This window comes from Plectropomus leopardus, chromosome 1, assembly GCF_026936395.1.
Source record: "Plectropomus leopardus strain MGB_pleo_1.0 chromosome 1, ASM2693639v1, whole genome shotgun sequence".
Lineage (NCBI taxonomy): Eukaryota > Metazoa > Chordata > Actinopteri > Perciformes > Serranidae > Plectropomus > Plectropomus leopardus.
This window is the reverse complement of record NC_142176.1, coordinates 33,087,905-33,111,130: the sequence shown is the minus strand read 5'-3', so window position 1 is coordinate 33,111,130 and position 23,226 is coordinate 33,087,905. Positions and strand designations below refer to the sequence as shown.

Below are 23,226 nucleotides of genomic sequence, written 5' to 3'. Positions count from 1 at the left end.
TTGCATGATGTGTATTAGAGTGAGTGTGAGAAAGTATTGTCCTATGCAGAAGATGCACCTGTTGTTGGACAAAGTCAAAGTTACACCCCTGGTCTGGTGTCCAGAAAGGGAAGATTATCTTAAAGCTGTATTGGCCGAGTTACTGTAATAGAAAAACACACGTGTCTCATCCCATTCTGCCAAATTGTGTTGCTTTACAGTCATCCTAATTATTTCAAGGTTAACTGCCAGATATGTACACCAACTTTAAATGCACAAGAAGGGATCTAAACATAATAGCTTACTGATGTCAAGAGCAAGTAAAGCTCCAAAACAGTTTTTTTCAGTTGAAAAGCAATAGACGTGTACTAGTAGTGCTGTTGACAGATTCATGTCTAACTCTTGACATTGACATTGACATTTCTACATATTGTGTATGAATATACACAGTGACTGCCCTCTAAAGGTTGAAACCTGGCTAAACCTTGCAATTTAACTTTATTTGCTGATCCTGATAGAAGGAGCCAGCTTTCATCACCAACCAAACCCCCTGACGTCACTCTGTCACCACCCTGTTACTGCCCTGTTACTGCCCTGTCACCACTTTGTGTGTGTGGGGGGGGGGGGGACGGGGGGGCAGGGAGGTGCTGTGGATCAAGACGCAGCACATGTGGGTGATTGGGTGTCTCTTGGCCCCCTCCCAGCCCTGCCCTTTTTGAGGCATTTTTCACATTCTAGAAAGGAGGCACTCAAGACAAAAGTCAAGAAAATCTTTTTTTAAGTGAGACAGTAATGTGTTTCTATGATAGTCTGGCGACCTGTCCAGGGTGTACCCCGCCTAAAATGCAACGACAGCTAGGATAGGCTTCAGCCTCCCTGCAACCCTTAAGAGGACAGTGTATGAATGAATGAATTGATGCGTTTCTCCCTGGATCATGCCCTCAACAGCGTGTATTTTAGAGCAAAACATGACCTTTTGCTAACTATAACCAAGTAAGGTTTGTGCCCATACCCGACCACTGGTTAATCATCTACATAGTAAGAAAAAAGTGTAATGTACAATGCCAGTTTTTTTTTTGTCTACTGGTTTAAGTAAACATGTACTGTTACAATGTATCCTCATCCAATGTTTAGTATGATATTTAACAAGTAATGCCCCTTGAATGGCGTTGTCAAATTATGTAATTAATGTAAAGTTAAGTACTTAGGTTCAGGCCAGGAAAGTTATGTGGGTAAGGTTAAGGAAAAGAAATGTGGTGACATTATATCTTACAATAACTCAAGAGTTCATTTGGTTTCACACAGTTGGGGTAAAGTCTTGTGTATGTCAGTGTATTGTCTATACCTAGGGTTCATATGGAGTTTGGCAAAGGAGCCTTTATGTATGCAGTTTCATATATGTGGAATCTTCTGCAGAAAGACTTATAGCTACACTTATTGGTTCCTGTAGGCCATTTCAAAACACTGCTGCAGGATTTTTGTGTCATCTTTTACATGCCAGTGTCAGGGTGTATCTTAACTGGTCTTTTAATTGTCTTGTTTTTTGGTTTACTTGTAGCATATGTTAACATACTTTTAGTCCCTCCTTGTGGTAACTTTATTTAGCGTTCTTTTTTGTGTTTCATATTGTTGTTTTGGAGTTGTATATTTTGATTTTGTATTTTTTGCTCATATTATCCGTCTGTAACTTTTGTTGCTGCCTGTCTTGGCCAGGACACTCTTGAAAAAGAGATTTTTAATCTCAAGAGGTTTTCCGGATAAATAAAGATTAAATAAGTATGTTTCACCCATTCACCACCACAACCTGCATCCTTACACAGATTTTTGAACTTTATAATACTTTATTCTTTACTCCCATCAGCACATTGGTGATATGATCACAGCCTTGCCGTTTACTTGGGTTATACACAAATAAATGGCTAATGATTAAGTAGGTTATTATGACTTGTTGTGCATTACTTTTTATAGGTATATGTGTGAACAGCGCATGAGAACATTCTGACTTTAACTGACATCATGGTATATTTCTGTGCACACAATGTAAACTATGGTCTCTGGCATTTTGAGATTGCCGATATGTACATTTGAAATGTCAAAATATGTTTATAAAAAAGATGTAGCACTGAATAAATAACATTTCAGTGAGTAAAAGCATCCTTGGAAGCTATTTGAGACTAGTCTTTTAGCTGTGATCGTACAAACTACCCACAGCATATATAGTGCATCTAGAAGGGCTGGTCTTCAAGGTTTCACTTTGCTTAAAAAGGTCATTCTTTGGTAATGCCTACGTGTCTGGATTTAAGTATGAATAAATTCCTTTTTGCTTACCTAAACCACATATTGCAGCCTTGATGCATCTCGTTCCTGCTTGGCTCTGATCACAACTGTGTTATTTTTCCTAACTTTATGTTTATCCCACAAGCACTGCAGGGCAATATATTTTCTTTCACCAAGTAAATAAAGAAGAGGTTATGTAATCAATCTTTTGGGGGTTTGAAATCATAATATTGAACACAACTGTCAGCCATGCCATTAGCATGATTCATTTCTGCCGTTTTACATTTACAATTTTCCTACAAGAACAACATTGATTCCCTGTGTGTGTGTGAGACAGAGAGTATGTGTATGTGTGTATGTGTGTGCATATCCATCCATTTGTTTGCCTTTGAGTGTGTGCGTGTGTGAGCGTGCTCCCGAGTGTATTGTATATATGTATGCGTCTGACACAATTTCCTTTCTATTTTCTTCCATAATTTGAATCAGAGAAAATGTATTAATTTTGCAGGGGTGAGAGGAGCCTACGCAGAGCCAGTAAATAAATCTCTCCTATTATTACCTACAATGCCCTGTCAGGTCCATACATCATCTCAGCACATCATAATTAATTGCACACTAAACTATTCTGTTCAATTAACCATGAGGGAATGGATGGAGAGGGAGAGGGGGAGAGGACAAGAGAAGCGATGGCGAGGGTTGCGGAGTGCTCAAACCTTCGTTTTAAAATAAAGCACAGATATAGTGATCATACAGTTATTTAGCATATGATTTATTTTACATAACTTTGTCTTTTTTTCTTGTTTGTATTCTTGTTTATAGATGCAGGCCCGCCCAAGCTGTCTTGCTACCTTACTGACCGCTCTGTTTGTGCATACTTCCATATTTTCCAGAAGTTGTTGCATTGTATATGAACAGGAGACTTGTTCAAATTCCACTTGCCCTTCAGTGCTGTTCTAATGGGAAATGTGCTTATGCAAGGCAATTCCACCCTGGAGGCTTCACATTTTCCACTAAGGCTCTGTTGGGTCAACAGTCCCATAAAAAAAGTGGAATAACATTATGAAGACAGTAATAGTGAAGTCAGTTTGTTGCTAACACATTTCCCATGTTGCTTCAGGAGCATCTGAAGCCAAACATACTTAAATGCAGCTCTTTAAAATCTCAATGCTTTCTGTTTGGATTGCATCAACCATCCTCTTGCAGTGAAACGCTGAGATGGTGAAGTGTTTGACGTAGTTGGGGAATATGCATTGCTTTGACAGTTGGTTTGGCCCTGGCTGTCTGTCTGTGAGGAGACAATACCTTAAATGCATCAAAAAGATAAACACAGTGACAACAGTACTTCCTGTCCCCTCCAACAGACATATTTTTGGCTGTGGGAAGCCATGCTTAATGTACTGTTACCCCTCCCAAAATGATGCAAATCTGATGCAGGGATATAGGTCAACTCACTCCTTCTTTCTCACCAGCCTGACAGTGTGGAGTCTTAGTTCAGATAGGATTTGCCTAGGAACACAGAGAAGTTATGAACACTGCAAATATAGAAAAGCGAAGAGCAAATGTAGGAGAAAAGATTACAGTCATGGAAGAGTAAGGATTGGTTTTAGCATTACAGGCTATAACAGAAATGGGTCAGTGACAGAGAGTGTTTCATCAATGAAACATGCAGTTCACACGGGTGTCAAACCTGCCAGTCAGCCAGTTTTCCTCAGAAAGAGTGTTAAAAGAGCCAATTGAGCATTCAATAAACTCCTCCCCGAACAGTGATTGTCCAGTCATAGCCTAGCAACCGTAACCAGGTACGGCAGGTCTGCCAGGCTTTGGATTTCTGCACATGCTGAAGCTGTAACAAGAGTGACACTCTGCATTAAGAGCTGTGTATGTTTTTTAGCCTTCCCACAATAAAAAAAGAGCACAAAATCAGGAGAGGGTTCTTAAATCGTTGCAACATGTTTACAGCTTACTACCTACAAGACTAACTGCTACTTTCATGGCCAAAGAGCTCATCATTGACTGAGTACTTTGTTGATTGCAGGTAAAGTTATGGAGAAAAAAAACCCTGGTTAGAGTTTACACCCCAGCAACCCTAGCATCATTACTCAAGATATTATTATTTATCCCAAACATAATGGTTCGTCCTGATCGTAAATACCTTCTCTTTATTATTTAAAAATGAAAACAGGTGTGTAAGTTATGTTGGAACAAAACAGCAATCTGATTTCACCTCTCTCATCATCATCATACTTAGCTTTATACTACAATAAAAGAACAATGGTGTTTCTTTCCATGTCTTCTACATGTATCAGTAGTAGCAGTAAAAGTAGAGGGTACATGTCTTCGACATGAATATTTATTACTTATTATTATTATTATTATTATTATAAAAGATGTATATCAAGTATAAAGCCAAAGAGTCAAGACTAAACATAACCACATACTTAACAACCAGTGCTGTTGAAACATGATGAAGCTTAAAACATACAATAGCAGTATTTATTTTGACAATTGGGCTGCAAAATCAATGGCCATTCTCTAATTCTGACTACAATTCAGATGAATTTTGTAAATCTGCCAAATGGTAAATGTACTTGCAATTCTATGGCGCCTTTAGTCTTTGCACCACTCAAAGCGCTTTAACACTACATGCCACATTTCACCCATTCACACAGTGGTGGCTGAGGCTACCACACAGATAGCCATCAGGAGTGCAGTTCAGTTGCACTTGTTCAAGTATACTTTCTCGCCAAAGGATACTTCAACATATATGTGAAGGAGCCAGGGATTGAAGCACTAATTTTCCGATTAGTGAACGACTCACTTTATCGCCTGAGCCATAGTCTCCCGAAACATAATACTGCCAAAATTATAGCTGCAATCTGCTTATGTGTCAAGTGAGAATGGAAAGCAGTAACTAAGGGGCTAAGTGAAAGGTCAATTATGACGACACAAACAAATTGCAATGATAATTAATATAATTTACTTCAGTTTACAATCTAACCTAAATTATAATCTCTGTGTTGTCAAAAAAAATCTGCCTTATCTGTATGTATCAATCAATATTTTCAGTATAAGCTACAAGATACCTGCTTTGTTTTCTTAAGTGAGTCTTTATGTTCTAAAATTCAATATGCAATCTGGCTGCCCTAAAAGCTTTGTTTCCATGTTCCAGACACACTCCACTGAATCGTTATTTTAGCATCCTATCACACACACTTTCCAAGAGCAGCAGATCTTCCCTCATTATGGCCTAAACTTTAATAATATGGTTTGTAATAAAGAATGTATATCTCTCCGCCGTCATCCTACCTTTTCACTTAGCAGGATAAATATATGTGTCATGTAGAAACCATTTCTGGCAAAGGATGAAAGTCCCATAGGAAATTTCATATCTGATGTACCATTTGTCACCGCTGCATGTAAGTCAGAATTTATGGTACCTATTACCAGATCAGTAAATCCAATGTTCTGTAGCCGAAAGCTCTTTCTTTGCTTGATTTAGTTTATCTGAAAAATACATCTCACAATAAAGTATGAATATGTCGGTTGAGGCAATTTATATCACAAAAGAATCAAAATAAAATTACTGAGTGCAACCATTGGAGACTGTTAAATTACATCTTGTACATATATATATAATAACTCCTGCAAATAATTCCTTTCTCTGCCTAAATTAAATTTGTAAAATGCAATTACAGTTGGGAATATGAGCACCATCACTGCTCGTTCCAAAAACTTAAAATGAATCTGTTTGGAGACATAGGTCATGTGCAAATGTCACTTTCTTGGCATATGTGTAGCAGCTCAATGCAAGGTGCTCTAAAAGCTCATTTCCTGCCTTTTTGTATTTTTTCACTTGTATGCAGGTAGAGTCCCCTATAGCAACAACAAATTCAGAATCTCAGACTTCCCCACGATTACAGATCAGCTCAAGGATCAGTTATTTGAATTTTCTCATAAATAAGCTACAAAACACCAAATCACTGTGACATTGTGCTAACATTTCCAGGTAGACAACTGCCAGTTGTTTTGAATTGTGGCGATATGTGAAACTGGCAAAATGGTTTATACTTGTTGTCATTTTAAGTCATAACTAACATTTAAAGATTTATAGTTAAACATGATGTTCCGACCTATCTCGCGTTTTTGATGTACTTATTTTATGTGCTGCGCTGCTTTGTTAGCATCTTTGATAAACTAAATCTACCAGCACAGAAGCCAAACAATCTACTCCTGTGGACTGGGCCCCATTAAAAATTCTATATCCATTTAAACGCACAAATATGAAATAAAACTGATCCAGGCAGCGATAGACAACTCCTGTCTCAGGACTCAGGGCTCAGCAGACAACCTGCCCCCAAAGTGGCCCTATTTCTAAGGACTCATTTTTTGACAAATTTACACCATAAAGCACGTTGATGCAGAAAAGCCCCTCTACCCAATTTTGAAATTTTCACTTCTCTCGCCCCTGAACTCTGTAGTACTGTACACATCCCTCTGTTTTAAACCAGGCCACTTACAGCGGCTTTAAATAACTAAAGAGAAATCCAAATGAACTGTGTGTGGGTGTGAGTGTGTGTGTGTGTGTGTGTGTGTGTGTACACGCGCGCCTGCACAAAAGATCAAATGAAACCTTGCTGCAGTTGTGAGCTCAGAGGGCAGAGGGGCTGAAGGGTTATGCAAATGTATTGTGGAAAAGTGGAATTCCCCTTCAATACTGTTCCGGATAATATTCAGTGTCAAAAAATGTTCACTGCAAGCAGCTTGGAAATGAAATAATTAAATCCCTTCTATGATATGAGTGAATTCTAAGGGCGAGGGGGTTAGTGTATATATCGAGGATGGTGTCCGCCGTGTCATCACAGATCTTGATTCCTCCACTGAAACAGATTCCTATATTTAAATTCAATATAGGTTTCAGCCCCTACTTTCCACATTAGCTCTAAAAAAAAAACAAAACATCACATGTGACATGAGTGACATGCAATACTCCATCTGATGGCTCACATACAAAGCCAGGGGTGGAAAATCCCCCTCTCTTGAAGATGCAGCACAAAGTCATCGTAGCCATGCATCAGCAGTGAGCAGGAGGAGGAAAAAGACCTTATTATTATGTGCACAAGATGATGGATCACACGTATATTCCCCTTATCTCGCCAACAGCAGATATGTACTATGCATATCACTTACCAATGACAGAGATGCAACGCCTTGCACAAGTCAAATGGCAATTTAACTTTGATCATAGTACATTTCTGATTTACATTTGAATCACCCTTTGATTGCATCAGATGAATTTTTGACACCAAAAAAAAAGCCAAGGTCAGAATACATTTCAGCTGAACTTGAAAGTTCTCCCTTTCTTGGCCTGCCATGCACTTCAATTTACCGTCTCATTATTCAAAGTGAAAATGAAAATTGGAGCCTGAAGCATTTGTATTTGAACAAAGAGAGGGAAGCAGATTATGAATGTTCAAAATGTAATTTCTATTACACTTCCATTATTCTTCTATTAATCACAGATTCATTCTCCCCATGCTCTTCAAGTAAAACACGCTCATACAGTATTCATCTGCATACAGGAGGAAAAAAAAAAAGAAATTGGCAAGGCTATTTGAAATGTTTAATTTGTGGAGGAATCATCCTTCTGCTGAAAAGAAATGTTACAGAAATGAAAGTATATGTTATAATTACAACTTAGGAAATTGCTTGCTATTTGACAAACATACTGTAAGTAATTATAGCAGTAGCAAAAAGCCTTTTGTATATGAATAATCCTTTTTCTCTTGTTTTTAAATCACAGTATTTGTGAATAGGGACCCACATCTCTTTTTTATTCTCCCTGCCTTCTATAGAAAGACTAATATTCACAAAGAGAGATGAGATTTAATGCATACTGATTACTCCGGAGACGCACTATTCAACTGTGGGAGAAAGCGTCAATTAAAGAGTTTTAAGCCTCCATAAACTGCACCTTAAACAGCTGATCAACTCCATGCAGGCCTGCCTCCTGGATTTGAGCTGAGTTTTGTTTAAATGGAGCAAATTCATCTCTGGAGAGAAACCTTGTAATCCCCTTTTAAATCTCCAAGCAGTTGAATAAGTATGCTATTCATACACAATGTTATTTTTCTCTTCACACACATACGCACACATGCACACAAGCACACACACACACACACAGAGCAGTGCTGCACCCCAGAACAGAAGCACTGGAAATACAAATCATACACAATCGCTGCAGTGTTTAAGAAATATTAAACTCACATTGCTGAAACATGTCAGCTTGTATACAAACACAAGGAGTGTACGTTAAAAGGAATGCTATCAACAGAACACAAAAATGCTCTTGGGACATATCTGTTTAGATTCCTTTGGCTTATTTATGTATGTATTCATAAGCACTGAGGCATGAATGCATGGAGATATTTTCATTTGTGTGCAATGAGGCTTTGACATTGACCTCGCTTTTAAAACACACTACAATGAATGCACAATAACATTTGGCTGAGCTTCAACACTAAACCCACTAGTTTATTGATACTGGCACAAACAGATCTGCACAAACTGTCCTCGTTATTGGCCGGTCATTAGTTTGATTAAGAGTGTAGTAACCCCTCGGGAGTAAACCTTGGCCCGCCACAAAAGCTGCTTGCATACAGTACGGTGAACTCCGTTGTGGTCCGACGAGTGAAGAAACCGCATTCAGTGAGCCTCCGAGCACTGCTCAACAATAACACAGCGGGACTATTTTGCGGTGCTCATTTTGATCCAGACCAAATGAAGTGAGGGGGGATAAAAAAAAAAAAATGAAGCTTTTGGTATCCAGCAGGAGAAGGAGATGTTTAAGACATTGATTCACCTTGGGTTCAGAACCACAGTATCTAATTATAGCCATGGGAATCTAGTCAAGGCCATGGTATTTCAGGGCTGGAGAGAGACAACATTCTGCTATAACTATGCTGTGCTCTGCATGAATCATATTCCCTATGTGTTTGGGCAGCCATTAAAACAGAAATAATGCCCTCTCTCAGTCAGAGGCCATGGGCTAGTGTACTTCTATTGTACCAGAAAGGTTAAAATCTTTTTTTTTTTTACCATGTCTGAGTGATCTAAACAGAATACAACATACTAAAAGCATGTGAAATCAGGTGACACAGCTCAGAGGCAGCTTCACCAGTAATTATAACAAGCTGGTTTTAAGCCAATAGCTTTCATGCTACTTGCGTTTCAGGTGGAAATGATATGATGTAAGTAATCACAGCATTAGACATAGATAGGGCACCAAGCACTAACCCTGCAATACTTGGCACCCCATGAAAGTGTTGCTTATGCATATATCAGCTCCATCAAAGAGGAGGGGAGGATGGGGGATGGTGTCTTTGTGAGGGAGGGAGAGAGAGGGGGAGGGGGGGGCTGCTCTCTGAGGCACACAACCTCATTATTCAGTCTATAGAACAGCACATCCACTTCATTGTTCTTCAAATCAGCCCAAACTCACTGGGCTCATCCGAAGCCCTCGGAATAGAACAGAGCAGCTTTATGTTTTTGCTGCAGATGAGATCTCCAGAATGATCAGTCAAGAGTGCCGTTATTGCCTCTTTTTTAATGCTCTTCATTGTCGAGTACGCTGATATGATTTCTCTTCAGAACATCATTTGTCATTAGCAATTCAAAATGATACAAGGATGACACAAACATGAGGGAGAGATGTCTCACTGAGATGTTTGGAGCGGTGTGATTTCCCCGAGGCAGAGCTGGAGAGGTTTGCTTTGGAGATGACACGTGATAGCGAAGGATATGTTAGGAGTAGAGTGTCCGGAAGGCCCGTGGTGAATCATTCCCAGAAATGTAAACTGATTTCATCACACAGTGAACTGTTAGGCTGTTGTGTTGCAGCATGGCTGCTTGGCAAGCGCACAGCCGCGGAGTGTGCAGGACAAATGATGGCGACACAAAACGGCCTGCTTGTATTGGTCCTCCCGCCGGTGTTTCATGTAAATATGCTCTAACTATTCTTCTGCAGCCGCATCAATCATGGCGGATATGACAAGGCCCCTTTGTTCCACACAAAGAGTGTAAACACAGCTGGAGCATGCTGGAGGAACCTTTCCCTCCCCTATCTTGCCACTACACCTGTCGTACACACTGCATCAAAACCTCATTTAGAGCTCTGATTATCCTAATGACACCAATGTCTTTTCCCACTCTGGCCATTATCAGTTAAATCCACCCTCCCCTAATTAAAGACACACAGTCAACACATGGTCAAGCATGAAAAGGACACACACACACACACACACACACACACACACACACACACACACACACAAGGGAATCCATCACTCTGCCATTAATCATTCTCTTTATTTTGTCATTATTTATTTAAGAAAGATTTCCCTCAAGAGTTTTTTCAAATTACTTTACATCAAAGAACAATGATATTGGGGCTGCATATTTTATGTTGTTGAATTGGGCCACAAATTAGAAATTGATATATAAGATCTGCATAAATTATGCAGACATAAGATTACAAAAAATCTAGTTATGGGCATCATGATATGGCAAAATGTTTTTGCAACGCACTTTTTTGAAACCACTGAAGAGCAGCAGTTGAGTAGATGTCCTCTTTTTGACAATACACTCTGCACGATGAGGTTTTCTTAATTATTTTGTGCAAAACTGCAGCAACAGTTCATGCTTCTCAACTGTGGGGCCTGTGCAGCAAACAGACTGTGTAACTATTTTAAAATGATATCACATGATACATTTATGCTATGAACTACTGGGGCATTTCAGCAACAAGAGAATCAAATTATCAGTGCGATTCACTGTCATGGTCTCATCTCCAGCCAGTGTCTGTTATTAATTAAAAGGAAAATTAGAATCTTACATGGAGGTAAATTGGGATATTGCCAAAATGTGAAGAAATATGTTTAAAAGAATACAATCACCAAAAACACAATGAAATCACAATCTCACTAATAGTAAATTTAACTTCAGTTCCATTCACATCAAAGGCCAACATAATCCTCCAACCACTTAAGCAGACAACATGCTTTCAAACAAATGTTTTAATGTCAACAAGACTTAAAGTCTTCAGCCATGCTTTTGGTACTGAGAGGCTGCACTGAGACTACTCAGCAAAGTGTCAGTGTGCTAACATGCTCACAATGACAATGCTAACATGCTGATGTTTGCAAGGTGTTATGCACAGTTGAGGCTAATGGGAACTAAATCATGTTGATATGGTCATAATGAGAAAGATTTTAGGGGAGATGATTGATAATAAATTAACATGGACACAACATATTGACTATATTAAAGGGAAATTGTCAGAGTCATTAGCAACCCTCTATAAATCTAAGGATATGTTAAATTATATGACCTTGTTATTTATTACTCACTTCTACTTCCTTATATATCTTCCTGTATGGAATTGTGGGGGTTGACCATAAAAACGACTACAAATTCAATAGTCTGAACACAAAAACAAGCCATGCGTATTACAGGGCTGGTTACTGTGATCATACTAATTCACAGTTTTTAAATTGCTGAACCATGAAATGTAATGATATGTTATATTATAAAATAATGTAAATCATGTTCAGAGCAAAAAGTCACTCCCAGACTATATACATTTTTTTAGTACAAGAGAGCAAATATGATTTGAGAGGTATTTATACTGAACACAAAGATAAAAACAAACAAACAAACAAAAGATTAAAAAGGAGATGTACTTCAAATATTTGGTTTAAATTGCAGAATCATGCCAATTAAAATTTAAAAATGCATAATTACATTTTTGAATGTCGATACAAAAATTCACTGTAATCAATCCAGTTTATTTCAGTCTGGCTAATGGTGTAAGTTAGTAACGATGGACCCGGTGCAGACTACTATGACAGGCCCTTGGGCTCCTTGGTTACAAAGAATACATGCACACACATAGGTACACACTTAGATATGCACACACAATTAGGCAAATGTGTTACCTGGGCTATTGTATCTGCAGAGCACAGAGGCCAAAGAGAAAGTGATCAGAAGCATGGATAGAGCTGTGACAGTCAAAGTTCACAAACATGACAACAAGCAGCTGAGAGCAGAGGAGCTGTTCATTTCACTGTCTGCTGAAATGACTGCAGACTTTTTAAGGCTTTTTTAGTCCAACAACCTCACAACAACAGCACTCCTTGACATAAAGGCAAAACAGTACAGTAGATAAGACAGAAGAGAGCTGCAATACTTATCAACAAACAACATCAAGTCCTGAAAACTGACCAGCTACAGCAGCACGCACACAGTTCAAAATACACACACAATAAAACAGGTGCTCTGAAATAATAACAACCTTTAATGGTTTGTTGATAGTATTTATAGTATGTGTAGAATGAGCCTATCATTTTGTTATAGTTTGGTTGATACTGACTTTTTTATACCACGATAAAGATGGGTTTGCACATTTGAGGGTATATACAGTATATTAAATGGAATCAAAGCAGCTGCGTAGTGTCATTGCCAGAGAAGGTATTTTACTTTGCTATAATTATATCACTTCTATTCTGTTCTGTTCTCTTTTTCCATTTGGTGAATCCCACTGTGGCTATGGGTCTCCAGTGCTGTTGCTCTGCCTTCACACCATTGAATCTGATTTGAACTTTGAGCTTTTTCTTTCCTGAAATGTGTTTACTTTGGACACACAATTCTTTCATCTGATGTCAACTACACATAAAACTCAATGTCAATTTAACTATAAAAAAGCAGCTGATCAACAACAACACGCTCTACTCAAGCTAAAGCAGACTGTCAATTATGGCTACAGATATGCTGTACACTAACTTATTTTTTCTGAAACCAATCAGGCTCTAAATTTAGTTTAGCAAAACTGTATGTTCAGCTAAATAGCCAGCAAATGGAATGGAAAAAGCAATGGACAAGCAGAGTTCCCACTAACAAGAGTTTAATGGCATTTAGTGTTTAACAGTGACTGCAATCACCAAATCAGCCTTGCCAAAATAAAGGTACTGTGAACTAAATTGTTGTAAGCCCGAGCAACATGACCCAGCTGACCTTGCAGGGATAATGCATTGTTGCTGATATGGAGAGTATGAGAGTGGAGAAAATTCAATTTTGATTCAGCAGAGTAGTTTCAAGTGTTTTTGGTCTAATGGAACAGGAGAGTTGTTGCATACAGAGGTCACCCTGGACTGGCTTTTTTCTTCTGTTGGCTGCAATAGTGATCTCCTAGATGGGAATTGTTCTGTGTTTTTAAACTACTGGCGCATAGAGTTTCCTCTGCTATATAACTGCCATGGTACTATCTATAAACAAAAAGTGTCTGTATTCTCATTTTCTCAGATCAAATTTTCATTGTAATTAGTGTTAAAATTCACAGTTCCCCCTGGACAGGTGGTGAAATGGTGATAATCCATGTAGAAACGCAAGAGATCAGATTCCATTAGTAAATAAACAATATGTCTGTATCACATACAGTATAAATAAATAGAGAATGCAACTGCTAACATTAAACCAGGTATTCAAACAATCAATCAGCCCACAGTCCAGTCTAGCAGTCCACAATGTTCAACTGATCACTCAATAAAAAAAAAACAATACAAAAGGTATTGACACACAAGAAAGGAAATTTCATGCACTGATATAATGAAATAGGTCAAAATACGTTGATGTTTTGCAGGTATGATCACGATTTTCACTGTCTTCCTCTGTACTTATGGTTTCAGAATCATTGGAAAAAAAACTTTTTACTAGGGATGATAACAATTAATAGATGATTGATCAATCGGTGGTTAAGAATTTGATCGAACGTGTAAAATTTAATCAATCAATAATTCTATTCTGAAACAAAGATGATGTGTTGTCTCCTATTACATTTTAACTATGAGTGGAATACTGTATTTTGAAATATTGTGTTTCATATAACTGGACCTATATATCTTTATACAGTATGTATTATAGGCTCTGCAAAGCTGTTGGAGAACATGCAATACATTGCTGTGAGCTTTGTTTTAGGGAAAAAAATTTATTTGATATTGTTTGGTAAAAAAAAATGTCACGTTTTCTGTGAAGTCACAGTCAAAGATTAATTGAACATTATTGTTACCAATGAGGAATGAGCAGTGTTTACAATTTGCAACCCTAGTTGTTAAAGGTAGTTGTTGTCTACATAGAAAGACTTTGATTACATTAGTCTCATCAAGCAATATTACTACAGCTAAGGGCTGATGGGAATGTCATTAACGTAACAGGTATTAGTGGTTTTAGATATTTGGACCAAAGTACTGGTCTGACTAATCCCTTTAGCAAAAGTGCTAATGCATTGTTGTGGTGGTAAACGTTTCTGATGATGATGTGATATACTTTAATATCCACATGGGGCTTACATTTCTGTTGATCTACCAAATTTACAAAACAACAGGAAGCTAAATAAGTTAAGACAAGGAAAACTTACTTAAACTGAAAACTGGCAAAGTACACTGTGTTTAGAGAAAGCCACATTCTGGAAAGAAAGGGGATCAAGTGTGAAAAGCAAAGACAAGATTAAAACTGATTGTACTTTGTATCAGAACTGAGCAATGCCTGTCAATGTTGAGCCATGGTCTCAACAAATCACATACCACTTCCACCCTGTGAAAGGAAAAAAAGCCACTACTGTGCTGCTTCCATGTTCTCATTCTCTACCATTTTACCTCAAGGCCTCTGGACTTACCTCAACAAGACCTCATCAAACTCTACAGCTCTGTTTACAAATTCTGTTAGGAGACTGAAAGAAAAATCCAATTTTCCACAGAGGAATGGTACTTTTTTTTCTTTTTTCATATATTATTTGAGACATGGCAGGGACAAAACACAGTGAGAGAGTCAGATAGAGCAAAACTCTCAGCAAAGTATACCTGGCTGTGCTTTCTGAATTATTTACCTTCAGCAGGCCCTTTGAAGGAGGCTGAGAGTGTACTGTATGTCCCTTCACATGACAGCTGTAAAGCAATACTCCAAGTTTGGTTTTCATAGCTCTTCTTTAATGCTCCACTGGTTTGCCCTTTAATTTCACCTCCAGTGTGAGTCTGCCTCAGTACCCATAAGAAATACAACTTGACCTGTGACAACTTTGTCAGAAGAACCAATGACATTTTTTCAAAGGCAAAGTTTGTAGACAAAGGGTGGCTTTGGATTTATTCAAGCTGAAATGTTTATGTTATCTGTCTCAAATTTGGGTGCCTGAGCATCACTGGGTGCTGGCAGGAGGACAATTCAGTGTGTGTTTTGTTCTAAAGTTTGTACAATTATAGAAAAAGTCCGTATTTTCTGCATAAATTTGAATGCGAGGATTTCTTTCTCATATATTTACAGTGAAGTCGAGACAACAGCAGGACTACAAATTGTCTCTGCAATAATTTGTCTGCCAGAAGTATTTTACAACATAACAAGAATAAAGGTCTATTCACACAGAGAGAGAAGCAAGTTTTTGCCTCACATCACTTATGCAGATTTATACAGTCTATGTTGATGTGTCCCAAACATCCAATGCACCAACTACAGATATTAGCTGTAGCCAAGCTAGAAAAAGATGCTCCATGTGTCTGAGGAACATACCCTCATACACTGTTCATATGATACCTTATGGAAAGTTATGCTCATGGTTCCTATGATATCTTGCAAATCAGCACCACTACCGGTTAAGTTAGGTTAGGTTAGCTTTAGGAAAAGAGTCATGGTTGGGCATGGTGATATAATGTAAGCCGTAACATAATGGAACTGTAAATAACTCAACTTGAGGTTTCAGATGGGACAAAAACCACAGTCTCCTGTGTCAAAGTCCTGTGTTTGTTTGACCAGTTCATCCTCCTAACATACCTTCCTATGGGTACACTGTCAGTTTTCTTTCTTTTTTTTTTTAAGTATGTGACTTAACTTCCTCAATCACTCTGGTAATATGAAGGAGAAATGCAGCACATCATGTGATCAAATTTTCCTGACTCACAATTACATGAGTTATGGACGAATTAGAGTTTCTAATATAGTTCATTACTTTTGTAGCTATAGGTACGAAAAGTGAAAGAGAACAGTCTGGTTTGGGAGAGGGTCTCTATGCGTGTTTGTTTTAAGCAAAATTCAACAAAAATTAGAAGCTTTTTTCTGTCATTACTCTCCAGTCTGTCATCTTTTTTTGTATCTTTATTTTTATATATTTATGAAACAGGTTTATAAAGCCAGGGATACGTGCACAATTTTTTCTCAAGCTGAAATATATTTTCAGCTCACACAGTTGCATCTTCACCTCAGTTCATGCAGATTCTACAGCAAACTAACATTTGCCTATACTTGATAATTAGCACTAAATCTAAAGTACAGCTAAGGCTTATAGGAGGGTTATTCATTTTTTTCAGGTTTTCTGGTCATAAACCACACAAACTGAAACCATCTGATGATGGCGCTAGATGAAAAGACAGTGGATCACCATGCCGAGGGGAACATAAATATTTACAACAAATTTTATGGTAATCCAAAGTAGTTGAGACATTATGCTAAACACAAATGTGAACCTCTTGGTGGTCCTCCAGGAAAAGTCAGGTGATCAGCATACTGTAGTCTTGTCCTATCGAGACTAAGAATGTCTGTACATAATTTCATTATAATCTGTCCAGTGGTTACTGGGATATTCCAGTCTGAATCAAATATTGTCTGTCAGACCAACATTGTCTCCCCCATAAGAAGGCCACTAGCACAGGCAATAAAATGGCCATTGCATGTACTGTATATGTCAACTTTCATCTCATGCAGTGTGTTACCATACATGTGGATCCCCTGCGTCATTTACCATGGCCCAAGCCTGGAGTAAGTTACAGCACCTGAGGGGAAAATGTTTTATCAAAGACCATCTTTCCACTGTGTAAACAGAATCTTACGAGCTTTGAATCAAACATCCTGCATACATTCCTTTTTTTTTATTATTACCATCTCTAAGGCTCTGCATTGCCAAATAAACTGCAGCCACACCATAGGCATGTCTACATGTCCACACTGTAATGAAGTGCAACCTTGCAACCTCTATATAAAATGCACTTTGTGTCCCTTTATTGCCTGGAGGGAGTTAAAAGCATCCTGGTGTGTTGCTTTAAGAACGAGTCTTGTTTTCTGATGGGGGGGCTGTGGAGCTGCATGTAGCTATCCTTAACCCCAACTGACAGAGACTGGACAGGATGGGTGGGGCTCAGCTGATGAGAAGCCAGGTCTGTAAGCAATTTTCATCAACCTGTACTGTTTAAACAGGACTTGTGTGTCCACTCAGTCAAATAAACAATGTGAAAGCAATAGAGGCGAGCTGTTTTCTTTTGATGCTTTCTATAGTAGCATATGGAGGAATTTCATTACTTTCTTTGTCTGAAAGAAAGAGGCGCATTCGGATATAAAACCAAGCCATAAACCAATCAGTGCCACATATGGCAGTTTGAAATATAACATGTTTTAAATGGAGAATGGTTAATGTTTTAGAAAGGTTGATTCTTATTCAAATGAGGCCCAATCATGAAATCCTTAAGCTCGGTTACTTTCTCTAATTCCAGGAATGAAGAAGCCTTTTTTTTTTTTTTTTTTAAGAAGCGTGATGGAATTCAGCAACATAAGGCCTGGTTTGAGATACCAATATTATTTAAATGAGTACTACAGCCTGCTTGCACTGATAACATATGGTGCCTCAGACAAGCACTGCCATATGGACCCATATGGCCGTCATTCCAGATATAATGACAACACAACCAAATTTAGGGTCATTTCTGAGTGTATTTGTTTCTGAAGGAGAGACGGGCTCTGCATTTGGCTCTGTGTCACATAGTCTAGCCAATCTGTGATGGCTGGCAGCAAAAGCAAAGAAGATTGACTCAGGCTGATCAAAGCGACAGAACAATGACAAGCATGAGCCACAGAGGGGTGCAGTGCCATACAGTAGGGATGCTTGGCATGCACGCTGCTCCAAGTAAGGCAAATAAACAACACAAGCATTCATCAAAATACTTTGCATACACAATCAAGTATAAAATAGTGATAGGGATTGATACCAAAATTCAATCAACTCCTGGGTCCAAACATGACCAAATAAATACGGCCTTGATTGCCCATCATCTAGAAGTTGGAACCAATTGGACCCTGGCAGAGTCAAGTGCGCAATTTTCTCTCTCAAGCTATGTAATTGTGGGCCGCTCAAATCACCTTTCCACGAATGAGCAATTCTTGGTGAGATGGAGAAAATAACACAATTTATCACCTGTTCAGTAATCACTGCTTTGCATATAGAGGAGGGACAGGTTGTGTAAGCCTTTGGTTATGATGCTGGGACTTAATGACTGCAAACCAGTGCTGGACAAATGAAGAACATTTGGGCTTTGACGTGGCTGTCAAAAACTTTCTCCATGTGTCACATTTTAAATACATACATGTGCCTTCAATCCAATGTGGGCTCGGGAGGATAAATATATATTTATTTACTTTCCAGTATATTCTCCCCCCTCCCACTCTCTCTCTCTCTTACCTCATTCCATGATGTTGGCAGCACTTCGAGCTTGAAACTCAATTTCTCAGCCATTGAATGGACAGCAATTGCACCAAGCTAACTCAATTGTGAAGATAGTGCAGCAAAGGTTCTTGAATAGATTGAGGCTTCGACTTTAATAGAGAATCACTCATGTCACACACACAAACACAATGCTATTCCATTTTATCCAAAGCACTTAAAAACAGGATGTTTTAGAAGCAGACCATAATCATTATGGTCAAACAAATAAATGGCACAGATACATTTAACCGACCAAGTCACTGATGACCTACTGATGTGTACAAGAAACTGTTTTCTATAGAGCCTTTATAATCACTGAACATTTTTAAATTTACTTATTCCTTTCTAGGAGAAACAACCAATAAAGACAAGCAGAATGAATGGCTAAATCCAACTGTGTAGTTATACATTTCATTGTGCACGCCCCTGACATGATGACATTTGTAATGAATTTATAATGAATATTTTTGAATGAATATATTTTTTTATGTTTAAAGGCAGTGTTTGTCCCAAGGTGATATCTTTCATGTATTTGAGACTGTTTGCTTACAGTGTGGATCTAAGGCCACATTTCCATTAAATGTATCATTTCCCCTCATGGAAAAATAAACAGCCTACAGTCTCCTGCAATCTTAAATTGGATTTATTTTAAAACATCACCTGTATTTACACAGTATATGATATATATACATATATCATATAATATAGTATGCATTTATACAATGCTATTGTTATACACACAGGGAACAGTGAAACACAATAAAACACTGATCACAGAACTTGGAAAAGCGCACTTTTCTATTTAAATCAGCCATAAGCATACAGTAACACAGTAAGCTCTCTCTCTACACACTTAGTGTATATGTGGCGTTCTTATCCAATCTCTGGGCAAAAGCATCCATCACATTTTAAATACCAGGGCTCTGATCTGATCATTGTGCGCTGGATAGGAAGCTAAAACTCTTCTATGCCTTTTTGGTTGTTAGTAATTTCTTTCCTTGTGTCTTATTTTTTGGACTGGCTTATGCAACTTGCTGGATAAACATCAGAGGCTAATTAGGGTGCACTTCTTTACTGTAAGCCTAACTTGCAAAAGGCCAGTTGATTTCTTCCTTGGGGACATGTGTTTTTAAGCAGGTGTTGAACATGCTGTGTGTGTGTAGACCCCTGTTTTAAAAGTGAACAGCTTGAAGCCCATGAGCACCAGCCCAGTTAACCCAGTATGTCCAGTTTAATTGCTGTGATTGCAGATGTGTATAAGACAGTATGAGGTTTAAGTGTTGACTGCTAGCTTCAATGTGACCCCATCGTAACCACAGTATTCAGGTGAAAAGTACCTTGATATTAAGTAAACAAAATAGGGAAGAGTATAAGTATTAGTATTTATATTTATTATGTTTATATTTATTATTATTATATTATATATTATATTAATATTATTTTATTTCAGGTCTTTTTTTCTTTTTTATTGCTGATTTGCCAGTAATATTCTTGTAGGCCTAACTTTTTATGAACTTTTTGTTAATTTTTGGGTCATTTACTGTGAAATTGCCTGTTGCCATCTTTACATGTTTTTGAAAGAAGTCAACCAGTGGCATAAGTTAGTAAGGATGGGCCCCAGTGCAGACTATTGTGACAGGCCCTTGGGCTCCTTAGTAATGAAGCACACACCCACAAACATATGCACACACTTAGATATGCACACACAGTTAAGCATACATATATATATATATATATATATATATATATATATATATATGTATACAGTACCAACCATGTGTTGCATTTTACAGTGGGAATATGTTACCCCAGCAATTGTATCTGCAGAGCACAGAGGTCAAAGAGAAAGTGATCAGAAGCATGGATAGAGCTGTGACAGTCAAAGTTCACAAACATGACAACAAGCAGCTGAGAGCAGAGGAGCTGTTCATTTCACTGTCTGCTGAAATGACTTTTTCAGGCTTTTTTTTGGCTTTTTTCAGGCTTTTTTTAGGCTTTTTTAGTCCAACAACCTCACGACAACAGCACTCCTCAACATAAAGGCAAAACAGTACAGTAGATAAGACAGAAGAGAGCTGCAATACTTATCAACAAACAACACCAAGTCCCGAAAACTTGCCAGCTACAGCAGCACGCACACAGTTTAGCCACAAAAGCACAAACACAATCAAACAGGTGCTCCGCAGACACCTGACATAATAACAACCATAGAAACAGGGGCACGGCGGCCCAACAGATACCCAAAATCCCCCTGAAAAGACAATTGTACTTACCTATTTGAATGCTTCTGTCTCTGACTGGTTAGGCCTGCAAGGAAAAGTATGTAAATATAACGGATATTGCTACTAGGAACACATACTTTTACCTTTAGTTAGCTTACCATAATAATTCACAGGCTGGCTATCCACCTGGTATAGACATTAATGTATCAGCAGCCTACAACTTTGCCAACATAATACATGTATGCCTGGTCTTAAAATTTACACAACAGCCAAATGTTATATATATTTTTTTTAGACCAATGTTATCTAGCTTGTTGCTGACGTTAGCCTACCTGATAAATGTTTGTTGACACGGTAAGGACGGCGAGGGGCTTGTCCCTGGGCTGGGGACTGTTTGAAAAAAAAAACAAGAACATCTAATTTAGGAGCTTTGCAACCCTCTCCTCCTGTTCTTCTCTCTCCTGTCTTTTCTTGCACCCGCTTCTGTGTTTGAATGGCCTGACTGCTCGCTGGGCTTGCCTCGGTGTGCGTTGTTTCTCATTGTTGGGAGGATTTCGCACTTCCCTTGGCATAGTTGCAATCGTCTCGTCACGTGATCAAATAGAGACTTACGATTGGACAACATAGACACCTAACAATCATTATTATATCATTGTAAGAGATAAATAAAAAAAAATAAGAAAATATTCATTTCATTGAATAGTTTTTATTAATTTGTTGATAGGTTTTTATAGTAAATGTCGGATGAACCTATAATTTTGTAATAGTTTTGTCAGTACTGATTTGACTCTGACACCACGACAGAGCTGGGTTTGGACAGTTAAAGTGTATTTATACCAAATATAAACATATTTTAGTTTGTTGAAAATGTATAAATGTTAATTGTTTTCAATTTACATTAACAAATTTAGTAATATTTTTTAATTTTTTGGGGGGTAATTTTTATTGCATATGTAGAAAAGCCTATAATTGTATTATAGTTTGGTCTGTGCTGACTTTTTGTGATACCTTGATAGAGATGGGTTTATATATATATATATATATATATATATATATATATATATATATATATATATATATATATATATATATATATATATGTATTCAGTCAAATATACCTTTGTGTATGTGCTGCGCAGTTGCTGACGTTATGGAGGGGTAATGGCTAAAGGTTTGGCGTTTGTTTTAAAGCCGAAGCTGTTGTGTTAGTGTGTGCTGTCCAAACATCAACTTTAAAATGTAAATTTTAATTCGTAAAAAATGTTTGTTTATGATCTGTATTTGTGTAAAAAAAAAAAAACCTCACATTAACACACACACACACACACACACACACACACACACACACACACATAGCATAAACAAACAACATAAAATAACTGAGAACTATTTCAAAACCTACCCTTAAACATCTATAGTGGTGCGGCTTCAGCATCCTTTTTCGGTCGACTCATCAGCTCACACTTATTCTTAATAAAGCAGTCTTTATATGAGCTTCAGGGAGGTATACACTCAGAATCCCTGTGCAATGTCATGAAAGGTCCTCAAAAGTTCTTCCAGGAAGAAAAAAAAACATTTTTTACACTCTGACCAGTGGTATATGTAAATAAATATAAACATGTATATAAAATGCTCTTCACAAGTTCATAATTAATCACAGTGTTTGAAGTTTTCAGTGTTTATCAGTGTTTTTATGTAACAGTTTGTTTGTGTTTATTGTATGCCTCCCAGATTAAAACATGTTTCAGCATTCATCAGTAGTCAACTTGGGAGTGTGAAGAAGCCTTAATGTTATATTATTTCTGGTTCAAAAAGAATTTATAAGTTGGTGCTTGTGACAGTGAAAAATCGTAAGGGGCAGAAAATATGAGATGACAGGCCATAACTTAAACATCGCTTTTTGCTGTTGGAGCTTGTTACTCTCTCAAAGCGTGGGCTGAGGAGCACAGGCAACATATCAAACTTAATTACCTTTCAGGTTGCCTCATCAAGTCAGAGCTACAATGAAGACAGATTGTTCCTGTTCCCGCAGAACCTTTAAAGCCACAAACACCACATGGCTTTTTCTCTAATCTTAGCATCCCTTTTTTGAATTATTCTCCCACTGCTATCATGGACTCTTAACAGGAAAATGTGCTTTATTGAAAACCATTTCATCTATGAGCCCCATTCCTCATCTTAATA

The 23,226-nt window shown here is 37.9% G+C and overlaps 1 protein-coding gene across 1 annotated transcript in view; it reads right to left on the bottom strand.

Annotated features, from left to right (window-relative positions):
* Nucleotides 1-21,579, bottom strand: part of tox3 (TOX high mobility group box family member 3) — a 118,898-nt gene extending 97,319 nt beyond the window's left edge. Inside the window, exons 1-2 of the mRNA XM_088080352.1 lie at nucleotides 21,375-21,579; nucleotides 21,094-21,127 (exon numbers count right to left, since the gene is read on the bottom strand). The gene's annotated coding sequence lies outside the window, so the exon portion shown is untranslated. The remainder of the gene's footprint in view (nucleotides 1-21,093; nucleotides 21,128-21,374) is intronic.
* Nucleotides 21,580-23,226: the final 1,647 nt, after the last annotated feature.